This window comes from Gossypium arboreum, chromosome 6 (genome assembly GCF_025698485.1).
Source record: "Gossypium arboreum isolate Shixiya-1 chromosome 6, ASM2569848v2, whole genome shotgun sequence".
Taxonomy (NCBI): Eukaryota; Viridiplantae; Streptophyta; class Magnoliopsida; order Malvales; family Malvaceae; genus Gossypium; species Gossypium arboreum.
The window spans coordinates 39,729,820-39,742,982 of record NC_069075.1 but is presented as its reverse complement, the minus strand read 5'-3'; positions in this window follow the sequence as shown (position 1 = coordinate 39,742,982).

The window sequence follows — 13,163 nt, the reverse complement described above, 5'->3', positions numbered from 1 at the left end:
CAAAATTAAACTTCTAAAAATACTAAGCTAGGATTCGAGCCTTGGATCTCCTTGCTAGCCACCAACGCCACCTTCTTACACTCTAAGTGGCGTCACTTAGCCACTCTTCCATAAGGCTTTTTGATGCCATTTTTCCCTGTCTTTATTTAAAATACCAACTACTTGCCAACAAGGTCCTTTTAATTATTAAACTAAAATTTTATTTACCCCTAGGTTCGAACTCAAACCTAATTAAAACCTACTATAATTATCACTTGGCTAGGAATATAAAACACAATTCTTATCAAAACCGAAAATAAAGAAAGTTTGGGATTTTAGGATTTTTAGGGTTTTAAGATTTTTGGGGCGTTACATTTTTCCATGAGGCCTTTCAAAATAAATATGTTGCAACACTCCAAAATAGGGCCTAGGAGTTTTAGGGGTATTTTAAGAATTTTAGTCTTCAAGTGTTCGAAATTTATTAACATGGCATATCGATAATGTTTTCAATTATGGTTTTTAGAAAATTAAATCAATTTTTGAAAATGAGTTTTAAATACCTTTAATTTAAAACATAGGATTGATTTGTAAAAGAGTGAAAATTGTGTGTCTTTATGAAGCAATTAAACCAAATTTTAAAAACCAACCTATTTCTTCCTTCCCACTTACAATTTTTCACAACAACTTTTTCCCAAAATTTGTGTTTACTGTCGCTAGATTCTCCCTTTCTATTTCAATCAATTTTGAACTCCACTTCCAAATCCTCATTGATTTCTATCACCCTTGAACCTTAAACCTCTATAAAAGACTAAGAAAAACACTCAAAAATACTATAGTTCCTCCATTGTCAAGCTTTCGAGTTTTTGATCAAACACTCGATTTTTCATCAAACAAGGTAACGATTCATCTTCGTATTAGTTTTAAATATTATTTAGTCTTTGAAACCAAGTTTTTATCCATTAAATTGCATGTTTCAAATAAAAGCCGAAAAACAAGTCTTTAATGGTGAATTTCGGGTTTATGAATAAAAACATGGTTTCAAAGTGTTTTTCAACTTGTTTTAGCATGATTAGAAGGCTTCTAAACTTAATTTGAAGTTTTGTTAAAGATTTCTTTATTTTTAATGAATTTTCAAAAATAGCCATAAAACATGTTGAAAAAGTCGATACTATGAATTTAGTATTTTATTGTAGTTTAAAAGTTGAGAATCAGTCGTAAGTGAATTATAAGATGAACGAAATTGGTTTTAGGTGAAAAGATTAAGTATAGATCAAGATATTCGGATTTAAAGTTGCTATGTTAAAAGTTTCAGTTACATGAGAACTCAGTTTAGGCTTATGTTTTGTATGTTTGTAATGAGTCTTTAGCTGATTATTAATGCATTGTTGTGTGAATTATTGTGTTGAAGTTTTGGATTTTATAGGACCCTCTACAAGTAGAGATAAAGACAAGGAAAGCCTAGTTTGAGCTTTCGGCTTATGGCTTTTCGACGAAAGTGTAATTGGTGAGTGTTTGGAATAATTACTTGTAGACATGATTCAATGCATTATTTGGGAATTTAGTAGTGGCTTAAACCTTTACTCTAAATTCTGAGTGTAAGCTTTCTGATACCTATGTTATCTTGTGAATAATGTGCTCATGTGTTTGTGAATATGTGAATTAAGATGAGATGCTATAACATGTGATATGTGGTTATGATAATTGTTGTGGAAGTGCAAACATGTACATTTTATGTATATGTTAAATGTTAGTGACGATGTTTTGCTAAAGATGCAAATATGCAATGATTGTGTACGGATAATAGGTAAGTGATATGTGTTGATTTCAGATATTTTGGCCTTGTGATCTTGAAACCATTGGATATAGTTGGCATGTCATAGGATTGTGAGTACTCACCTATATATACAGTGATTTTGGGTATTGAGGCCTTGGGACATGTTGGAGGGATAATGGAATGTGAGCTAAGCTCCATTCAATAAGATATGTGAGGGGAAATAAGGAAAGTGTTAACTCTATGCTTCACTTTTGGGACATGTTTGACTCTATGAGTCTATGTTTGGTGTGTTGGAGATCCGTGTATCCAATGAGTGATGATAGGGCTCAGTTTTACGTTTCATAGCTCCAGTGTCAAATTATCTCAAAGTATGAATATGTGTGTATTGTAATATGTGTTTTATGATGTTGACCATTATGCAATTTATCTATAAACATGTTTTTGAGTATTGCGATATATGCTTGAACGTTATGTGATTATATGAGTATTGCGATATGTGCTTGAACATTATGTAATTATATGTGTAATGTGATATATGCTTAAAAGTGAATATGTTTACCTTGTAAAAGAACTAGTAATAATGCACAAGTAAGTATAATATGACACCAGAGTTGGAACCATTAAGGTTACACTATATAGTTGTTTCATTGATGCATGATGAATTGTTTGCATTATGGTTATTCTGAGCATTCACTGAGCTTGTTAAGCTCACCCACTTCTTTTAAACCCTTTCAGATTAGTTAAGTGCAGGTGTAAGCGGTGTGGTTTCTTAGAGGTGATCCAAGCAAGTCTATTTGTTATTTTGTAGGTGTTCTATATTTATTTACGTTTTGGGGAATAAGGCAATATGGTAGACTTGTTACAACCATGTTAACTTGTAACAGCTTGTTTTTAGCTAAATCAGAATAGTAGTTTTGGGACCAGAAATTCGACACTGGAAAATTTATTTTATTATTATTTTAATATTTACCACATGATATTAGAGTTTTGTGAAAATTTCATGAAGAAATTTTATCGTTTAAGTGTTTAATTCTGTAAAAAGGACTAAATCGCGTAAAGCGTAAAAGTTGTGTTCTATAAGCTAAAAGTGTTTATTAGCTATAGTTTTTTAAGTGAGGGTCCTCAATTGGTAATTAAACCATTTAAATTGTGAGTGGACATTTATGGGCATTATTATGTATGTTTTAATGATATTATTATAAGGTTAATGTGGTAAATTATTAAGAATGTTATAATGAATAAAACAAAAGGCCATTTTTCTATTCATTCATCTCCTAGCTGAAATTTGCTAAAGAAAAACAGCCATGGAGTTTGGCTATTCGACCAAACAAATTTTTGTGCATGTAAGTCCATTTGTCTCAGTTTTTAATAATTTCTATGTTTTTAAGCTTGTTGTAGCTTAATCTAGCTAGCCCGTATCTCCATTTTTGAAACTGATATAGATTTTGTGAGATTCCATTGATGAATATTCATGCTTTTTGATGATTGATGATGAAATATGGAGGTTGGATGATAGTTTTACATATTTTACAAAGTGATTTTGAGTAAAAATGCAAATTATGGACTAAATTGTAAAATTATGAAATTATGTAGTTAAAAGTAAGAATAAAGTGAAAATATAGGCTGATAAGTGATAGGGTAAAATTTGGCTAGCATGGGTTGTCCTTAATTGCATGAAATTGTGATTTTATGTGATTAGGACTAAATTGCAAAAACGTGAAAAAATAGGGGTAAAAGTGTAATTTTACCAAAATGTGTAAATTGTGGTAAATTGAATGAATTAATGATTAAGTAAGTAAATTTTGTTATTATATAGATTGAGAAAAATGAGACTCGGATCTAGAACGGAGGGAAGAAAAATTAATCGACCTAATTCGTTGTTGCAACGAACGAGGTAAGTTCGTATGCTAATAAACATATTTAAATTGTGTTATAAATGCTTATTTATTATTAAATTGAATTGAATTATATACGTTTATTTTTTATTGAACTATTATGAATGTCAAATGAGCAACTATGAGCAAGAAACGACAGAGTTACGGCATTCGAAAGTCCCATACGAACCTTAGGAATAGTATAGGATACAAATGTCACGACATTAGGTTATCAAGATGTGATTACATGTAAGACCATGTCCAGGAAATTGTCATTGTATTGCGATTATTTGTAAGACCATGTCTAGGACATTGGCATCATTAATCGATTTCGTGTAAGACCCTATCTGGAACAGTGGCATCGATATGTGATAACATGTGAGACCATATCTGGGATATGGCATTCTACGAGCTATATGTGATTGCCGAGTATCCTTAATGATTCTGAAAGGTTCAACAAACATAGTCAAGACGAGAATGAAAGTACGATCGAATTAAGTAATACAGGTACGTACAAAACATATGTGAGAATTGAATGAAAGTAAATTGGAGAGTTCATATAGTATCATGTATATTAAATAAGAAAGAATTGTGTATAAGTATGTTTCATGTTAAAGTGTGTTTATTTGGTTATAACAAAGTATGAATTGAATGATATGTGAGATATGAGTTATATGTTGAAAAATTTTCTAAGTTTCTCAAAGTCTGCAAATGTTATCGGTTTAGTCCCGCACCACTTCTAAGCATGTTTTAAGGTCTCATAGAGCCTTATGAGGGACAATGTGGATGATTTGTTTAGTTTTTATATATATGAATGTATAAATGTATATGTTATGTACAAAATTGTGATTTTATGTGATTAGGACTAAATTACAAAAATGTGAAATAATAGGGGCAAAAGTATAATTTTGCCAAAATGTGTAAATTGTGTTAAATTGAATGAATTAATGATTAAGTAAGTAAATTTTGTTATTATATAGATTGAGAACAAAATCCATCAAAATTCTATTTCATTACTACTCAGATATCAAAACATGTTGTAACAGTCCCAAAAACACTTGATGATTAACGTTAACCATTGTGGGCCATATGTAACAATTGTTACATAATTTCTAGATTTCTCGATACACGAACTCTATCTCGAAACAACAAAAATCATCGGTTCGAATCTTAAAATTTTGAATCATGAGTCAATTTACGTTGAACCCCTTTTTAACTTGCAATTCACTGATCAAACACCCTTAACTAGTATTCGTCGCCGGATTAGGGTTACGAAGCATTATCGACCAAAACACAACTTAGACCAATCTTTCAATTTAAATTATGCACAAAATTATATTAACTCAATCACGAAAAATTTTAAACTCGAATAGTAACTAGCAGCCCAATCATATAAATCATATTTGCACATATGGATCACTTAACCAACTAAAACCCAAGCATGCTTTACTACTTATAATACATAAGCAATTCATGCTTTAAAATTTAAACATATCAATACTATTTATTTAATCACCTATTCAACGCAACTAATATACATTATATCATAATGCATATACTTTATAATTCCAATAGCCGAACCTTATGACCAAAGATTATGGCATTCGAACAATAATCATCAAACATGTTTCATTTCATATACACAGCATACATCAATCCATCCGTTTGTAAACATCTAATTCATTAGTTAATTACCAAACATACCAACCTATGTACTTATGCACATTCACTCATTAAGTCAAAACAAGACATACCATTTAGCTTATTAATTATCCATACATGAAATATTAGCAAACGTTACCAAATAGTCGAATAATATCTTGTTCATTACCAATTCATATGCATTTTACTATAATATTATTAATCATGTTCGGCCACAGTTAGGCAAATCATATTACACCCAACTCACATGCTCAATAACCAATCCAAAATTTCATGTACCTAGCCATTCCTCACTTCATCTATTCGGCTATCAAAATACCTATAAAAATTTATACCCAATTCATCAAAATAAAATTTACCTTTTTGAGCACAATTGACAATTCAAACATACCTATTTTGCATGGAAATTATCATGTTTAAACATCATATGTCCAACCATTCCAATAGACACCTATTCGGTCATCAAATCTAACCTCAATAGGTCACACCATTATCAAAATCACATGCTTATCAAAATGAACTAGTTACCAAAGCCGAATTTACTACCATATATATAGCACATTTCATAATCAATCATTGAACCAGCAACTTGACCTTTAAATACCAAACCATAATCAAACATGTCATAGGTATATGTATTTGTTTTACCCATCACTAACTGAATATAATTGCACATCATTTACCACTTTCAAGCCTTTTCACAAGACAAATTATACATCATAAATAACTCAATAATAAGCCACAATCGAAACACATCCATCAACCATATTTACTTCACTTAAGCTGAATCATATCATACTTATCATTTCTCATTACTGAATCATATAACCAAACACCACAAACATATATACCATGAAACATACTTCTAAAATAAGCTTAAGGCATGACGGAATACACACAAGCATTAACATTATGATCAAGCCATTTTTTTCATGGCTATATATATATATACAAATTCAAAACCAAACATATCAAAACTATCCTATACATGTCATATATCAAAAGTACAAGCTTCAAAGTACCGAAATAGAGATTGATAATGTGATGATGATCCTTGACGATCCCCAAGCTCGAGCTAGCTTTAAATATCTATAAAACAACGAATAAACACACAAAGTAAGCTTGGACAGCTTAGTAAGCCATAAGCAAAGAAATCAGCATAAGAACATTCATAGTTTATTTCGAAATAGCTGAATCTAATTAATTCCGTACACATATATAATAACATTTCTCATGTAGTTCATATGATCGCATTAAGTATGCACACTTACCTTATTTTTCAATGAAAAATAAACTCCATACGAACCTGAATCATTTAGCTCAAATTCATATTCGGACTCATTTTGACATTGCCCATTGAACCATTCAGAATCGTTAAGGATACTCGAAAACACATATATCACATACAATGCCATATCCCAGATATGGTCTTACAGGTTATCACATATCGATGCCTCTGTCCCAAACAGGGTTTTACATGAATCATATACGATGCCAATGTCCCAGATATGGTCTTACACATAATCTCATATCAATGCCAATGTCCCAAACATGGTCTTACACGAAATCATACCTTGGAAGTCCTAATGTCAGGACATACGTATCCTATACTATTCCTATGGTTCGTACGGGGCTTTCGGACGTCGTAATTCAATCAATTCAAGCTCGAAACAAATCTTCCCATATTCAATTCAATTCAGCACATATATATTTAATTACAATTCAATTCGGCACATATAATATATATACATTTGAATTTAATAACATTTATTTACTTATGAACTTACCTTGTACGAAAATGAACGAACCAGAATAACTATTCAACAACTTTCAATTTCCCCCGATCCAAATTCGATTTCTTCCTTTCTTGATCTAAATTAATACAAATTTAACTTATTTAATTATATATTCATTCAATTTCATGCAAAAACACATTAATGGGCATTTTACATTTTAGCCCCTAACTTTTCACATTTTTACAATTTAGTCCCTATTTCAAAACAATGCAAAATACTCACAATTTCATTTCACCCATGTTTGGCCAAATATTCCTTAGGTCCTTAGCAGCCCATTAATTTCATTTATTTCACATTTTGACCCATAAATTTCAAATTTCACAATTTAATCCTAAATAAGCATTTTTATCAAAAATCACTTAATTAAACATAAAAATCAATTATCAATTATTTATTTTTCATCATCAAACAACAAAAATATCAAGCTATCATCAATGGTAAATCATGAATACATCAACAAATTTGAAAATTCAAGCATGGGCTAGCTAGTATTCGTAACAACGATCTAAAAAAGTAAAAACAATAAAAAAAATCGAGCTCAAAACATACCTAAATCAAGCTCCCAAGTGGGCCAAACCCTAAAGCCTTCAAATGTTTTCTTTTTCTTTGAGTTTCGGCCAAAAATAAGATGAACATACATGGTTTTTACTTTATGTTTTATTTTATTAACATTTATTAATCATTTACCAAATTAACTTTTATATTTTAATTATAAAACCATATAATGCATGCCATTACCATCTGTTAACTTTAATAGTGGCCTAATTTAACTTTAACTTAATAATTAATAAACCATAGCAAATTAGTACTTTAACAAATAGAATGTCACTTTTACATTTTACGCGATTAAGTCCTTTTTATCAAATTAAGCATACAAACGGTAAAATTAAATTACGAAATTTTCACACTTATTAATTAACATGTTGTAAACACCAAAAATAATATTAAAATAATTATACGGCTTCGGATTTGTTATTCCAAAACCACTGTTCCAATTTAGCTAAAACCGGGCTGTTACAACTGATACATTTATGAACTTTACAATTTCACTGAATGCTTTTAATTCGGCTAATATCTATCCATCATCCGACAAGATCAATCGCATATTCACTGCTTGTAAAGCACACATAGGTTTCCTGGTTTCCTACTCAGAACATTCGTGACTGTAATCATTTTCCCTGGTTAATAATTAATTTCTAACTTGTATTCTTTCAGCAATTCAAGCAATCTTCGTTCACGTAAATTCAGATCTTTCTGAGTCATTAAATACTTTTAACTCAAGTAATCATTAAAGTTGTAACATTACCCACCAAATAATCAATGTCACTAAGTATTCAACGCGAATACATTATCAATCATTTCTAATTCACATGTCATATAATTCTTTTCATGCAGCTTTAACTGTATACAACATAAGCAATTACTATTCTTTTTTGTACTAGGACCCATTTCAAACCATTCAATGATGCATGACTGAAAATCATAAACTCTTTACTCGACGCAAGCTAAACCAGAACTGATGCTTCAGTTAACAATGTCTTCAACTGTTTACCACTTTATTAATAAGTATCATATCATGTAGATTTTACAAGCATGATGATTTCTTCAATCAAAACAACTTTAATTTACAAGAACAATTCTCAATAGAACCGTTCCAATAAATATAATTCAGTATCACGTCTTCTAGAACATAAATTCTTCATTCAGACTATCCTTCAATTAACTTGTAAACGTACAAAATTTATTTATAGACCTGAAGATAAACTCAAACACATATAACTCCATTAACCTTTCAAGAAAATAACTCAAATCAGACTAAACCACTGAATCGATCTTGGCCACCAAACAATAACTTTTTAAAGTAATCATTTCTTCTTGTTATAAGGATAACCCAGACATACCATTTATCACACTTTCTTCTGAATACAATAAATGATCTTTTAAAAATTTGCATAACTCGAATGAAGCATAACAATCCTGTTTTAAATTCATTAACATATATCTAGAGTTACTTGAAGAAAGATAACCATTATACAAATTGAACTTAATCTGCTATCATTTCTACTTTTTCCGATGTCAACCCTTTCATGAAAATTAGAAAAGGATTATATTAACAAAACTATTTCATCTATTAATCATTGAAGCCCTAAACTATACTGAAGCCATTTTCATCAAATAAAAATCATAATGCCATAATAAGATTGATGTCTCAACCATATAAATAGATAATACCTCTATAAATCTGATAACTATACCACTATACTCCTATGATCAAATCAGAAATTATAATCATATTAGATATATAGTCATCCCCGTCAATAGAATATTTCTTGCAAATAATCACATAGAACCATAATAAAACTGAGGTAGCAAAATTTCAAAATAATGAGCTACACTAAATTTCTGGAAATTACAATCCATATAGAATGATAAAGATCTCTATGATATCCCAAAAATTTCCAGAAGGAAAAACGTTACTCATAAGCACTGAAATCCACAGTAACAAAAGCAATATAATCTTCATGTATATTCAATAGACTAATAACTAGAAGAAATAGAATACTAGCATCATACAAATTTTACCGTCAACTTTCCTATCAACACAAGATAATAAAATACTAGAGAAGTATAGAGCAATGTCAATCATAACTCAAACAGACCAACAATACTTTCGCCTATCAGTATGTTCAGTTAACTTTCTCATACGATAAGAATTTCATCTGAAAATATACAGCTACATATATCTCTGTGAATAGATGAACACATAGAGTACCCAGAAGGGATCATCGTAAACCATTCGACTATAATCGCTGTACTCAACTATCTTTACAATTCAAACATTACTGTCTATCTCTGACATCACTGATTTCTCATTATCCCATCACTAACAAAAATCAATTCAGAAGAACTTCCAGTCAACTTTAGATATCATACCTGAATGTTTTGTTTCATCGAATTCAACTTCTTCTTTAATAGTGACTTTGCATTATCCGAACGGCCTTTAGAAGAATCCACTATTTCTTCTGTACTATCTTTACTTGCTGACTCATTCTCTTATTTGACTATCGTATTAATCCTTCAACCACAGAACTCTGTAATTCCACACTTGTGAACTTGTTTAATCTAAATGTTACGGATTTCATTGGAATACCATACTAATGAAGGGGTGAGGGTCGTAAAGCCTCAACTTTAACTCTCACATATACATGCACATACTATAGCATTTATTAATAACATGATATTATGAACTTTTATTCATACCTTTATGGGTTTTAACTCATTATAATCACAATTTCACTCAAACATTTGAGTATAACATTCTACTCTATCGGAGTTAGCTCAGTTAGAGAACACATCTGTCTAATTAAAACAATTCTTGTCAAAATTGAGAGATATCACACTATCACAAGTTAAATATGACATGTATGGCTAGACATCATACCTAAATATTTTCGTCTCATCAAATTCAACTTCTTCTTTAACAGTGACTTTGCATATTACGAATGGCCTTCAACACAATTCAATATCATTTCTGTTATTGTCTTTACTTGCAGACTCATTCTCTTATCTGATCACAGTACTAATCCTTCAATCATGAAACTCTGTAATTCCACACTTGTAAGCTTATTTAATCTATGTAATACGGATTTCATTACAATACTTTACCGATGAGGGGGTGAGGGTTGTAAAGCATAAAATTTTAACACTCACGTAAACATGCACATCACACATACTATTATGAATGACCTGTAACGCCCCCACGCCCGAGACCATCGCCGGAGTCGAGCTTGAGGGGTTACCGAACAATATTTATCAAATTAAGAACTTCAAATCATTTATTTCTACATTCACAGCTTTCTAACTACCCGCGTCACAGTTACAAGAAAAATCATATCTCAAGTTAAAAAACTCGAAATCTAGATACGTAAATTTTCCCTAAATCTAGACTCATATATCTATTTTCTAATTTTTTTCTAGAATTTTTGGTTGGGTCAATTAGTACAGTTTATTAGTTAAAGTCTCCCCTGTTTCAGGGTTCGACTGCTCTGACCTCTGTGTATTACGAATCAGATATTTCTCTATACAGAAATTAAATGACTATGAGGTTTATTTCTTTTAAAACTAGACTCAATAAAGAACCTGTACATATATAGAAAAACGTCTAATTATTTTTGTAAAATTTATTATGAATTTTTAAAGTCAGAACAGAGGATCCAGAAATCACTCTGGCCCTGTTTCAAAAAAGTTTAAATATCTCATAAAATATAATTTATATGCCTGTTTTGTTCAATCCACATGAAAATAGACTCATTAAGCTTCAATTTCATAACTTACTCATCATTTATTTCCATTTATACTATTTTTAGTGATTTTTCAAATTCATGTCATTGCTGCAGCAATTGTAACACCCTGAATTTGGGCCTAGAAGTTTTGGGCCTTGAGCATGGGAGCGGTTGAAGGCAGCTTTTAATATTTTGTTGTGCATGTAAATTTTGTTAATGAAGGCTTATTTTAGTGGTTAAGTGTACTGAGAAGTGTTGGAGAAGTCTTGGGTTCAAACACGGACTCTAGTAAAAATTTAAGGTAGATCAAACCACAGGTGTAGTAGGTAGGCCTTAAGAATATTGTTGGAGAAATTGTGACACAAAAAGGAGTGTGGTGTAGTGGCAAGGTGACGCCACTTAGGGGACAAGGAAGTGACGCCATAGAGGAAGCAAGGGTCCAAGGTTCAAGTCTTGGCTCTTGCAATATATTTTGGTTTTCTTTTCAATAAATCTAGAAGCAAGTAGGTGCGCTTTAAAGTTTAATGTGTTGGATTTATGACACAAATGAGTTGGTGGCCTAGTGGTGATGGCGTGAGTTGGCATATAAGAGGACTTTGGTTCGAATCCCTTGGCATGCAAAGGTTGATTATTTTGCTATGTTGGGATGGCAAGAGTTGGTGTTGAATTTAAACTCTGATGATGGAGGGATCCCATATCGGTAAGCTAACATAGGAGTGGATGCTGTCGGCTTTAAATAGAGAGAACTATGAGGAGAGCAAAGGTACCTTTCTTGGCTGATCCCTTCGCGTTATGGCGAGCTCGTTTGGGTTGGGCATCGGCTAGAAGTGCTTGGAGCGGATTAACTCCAGCCTCCTATCGGTGTGTATTTATCACTACTCTTATTGTTGGATTGCTACTTGGTGCGATGGGCGAAAGGGGCCATATGGGCCCAATGGGCCTCTGCCCAATTGGATAAGTTGTTTGATTGTGTAGTAAATATTGGACTAGGCTAGGTGAATCGAATATCTGTGGCTAGGTTTGGGCTAAAAGGGCCACACGAGTGTGGGTCCATTTGGGCCGAGAATAGGCTTTAGGCCCATTCGTATTGTTATCCATGTTTAGAATACTTTAGTTTACCAATTACCGAAATGCCCTCGACTTGTAAAATTACCAAAGTACTCCGATTTACGTAATTACCGCTTTTACCCTCAATTTACTGTAATTACCAAAATACCCTTGGTTTATAAAATCACCAAAATACCCACGGTTTGTAAAATTACTAAAATACCCTTTGTTTATAAAATTACCAAAATACCCATGGTTTGAAAAATTACTAAAATACCCCAGAGGGTAAAATTATTGAAATACCCTCAGAGGGTAAAATTACCATTTTGCCCCTAGGGTGTTAATGACTATTTTGCCCTTGTGGGCAAGTGACCGACTTGGACTGTGTGATATAGACAACTTTGGAAGAGCAATGAGGCTTGGAGTATCGACTTGGATAAGCTTGAATCGTATTATTGGGCCCTGTGAAGGTAAGCAACTTATGGTCAATAAGGGTTCTTTGGTAGAATAAGGTAGGGTGGATTTTGAGTTTGTTAAGCATAACTTGTATGCTAAAATGGTGATGAATAATTGTAGGACATCGTAAGGGATCTCAAGAGCGATCGTCATGAAACAGTGTGTCTAGAACACCCTTCTTTAGTTCAATTCGGAAAAAAGCCGAAATGCCAAATTCGCATTTCATAGGCTTGTGAGTATGCTGAATGCTCTCAAGACATAGAGTAATTATTAGATCTAGCACCGTAAAGTG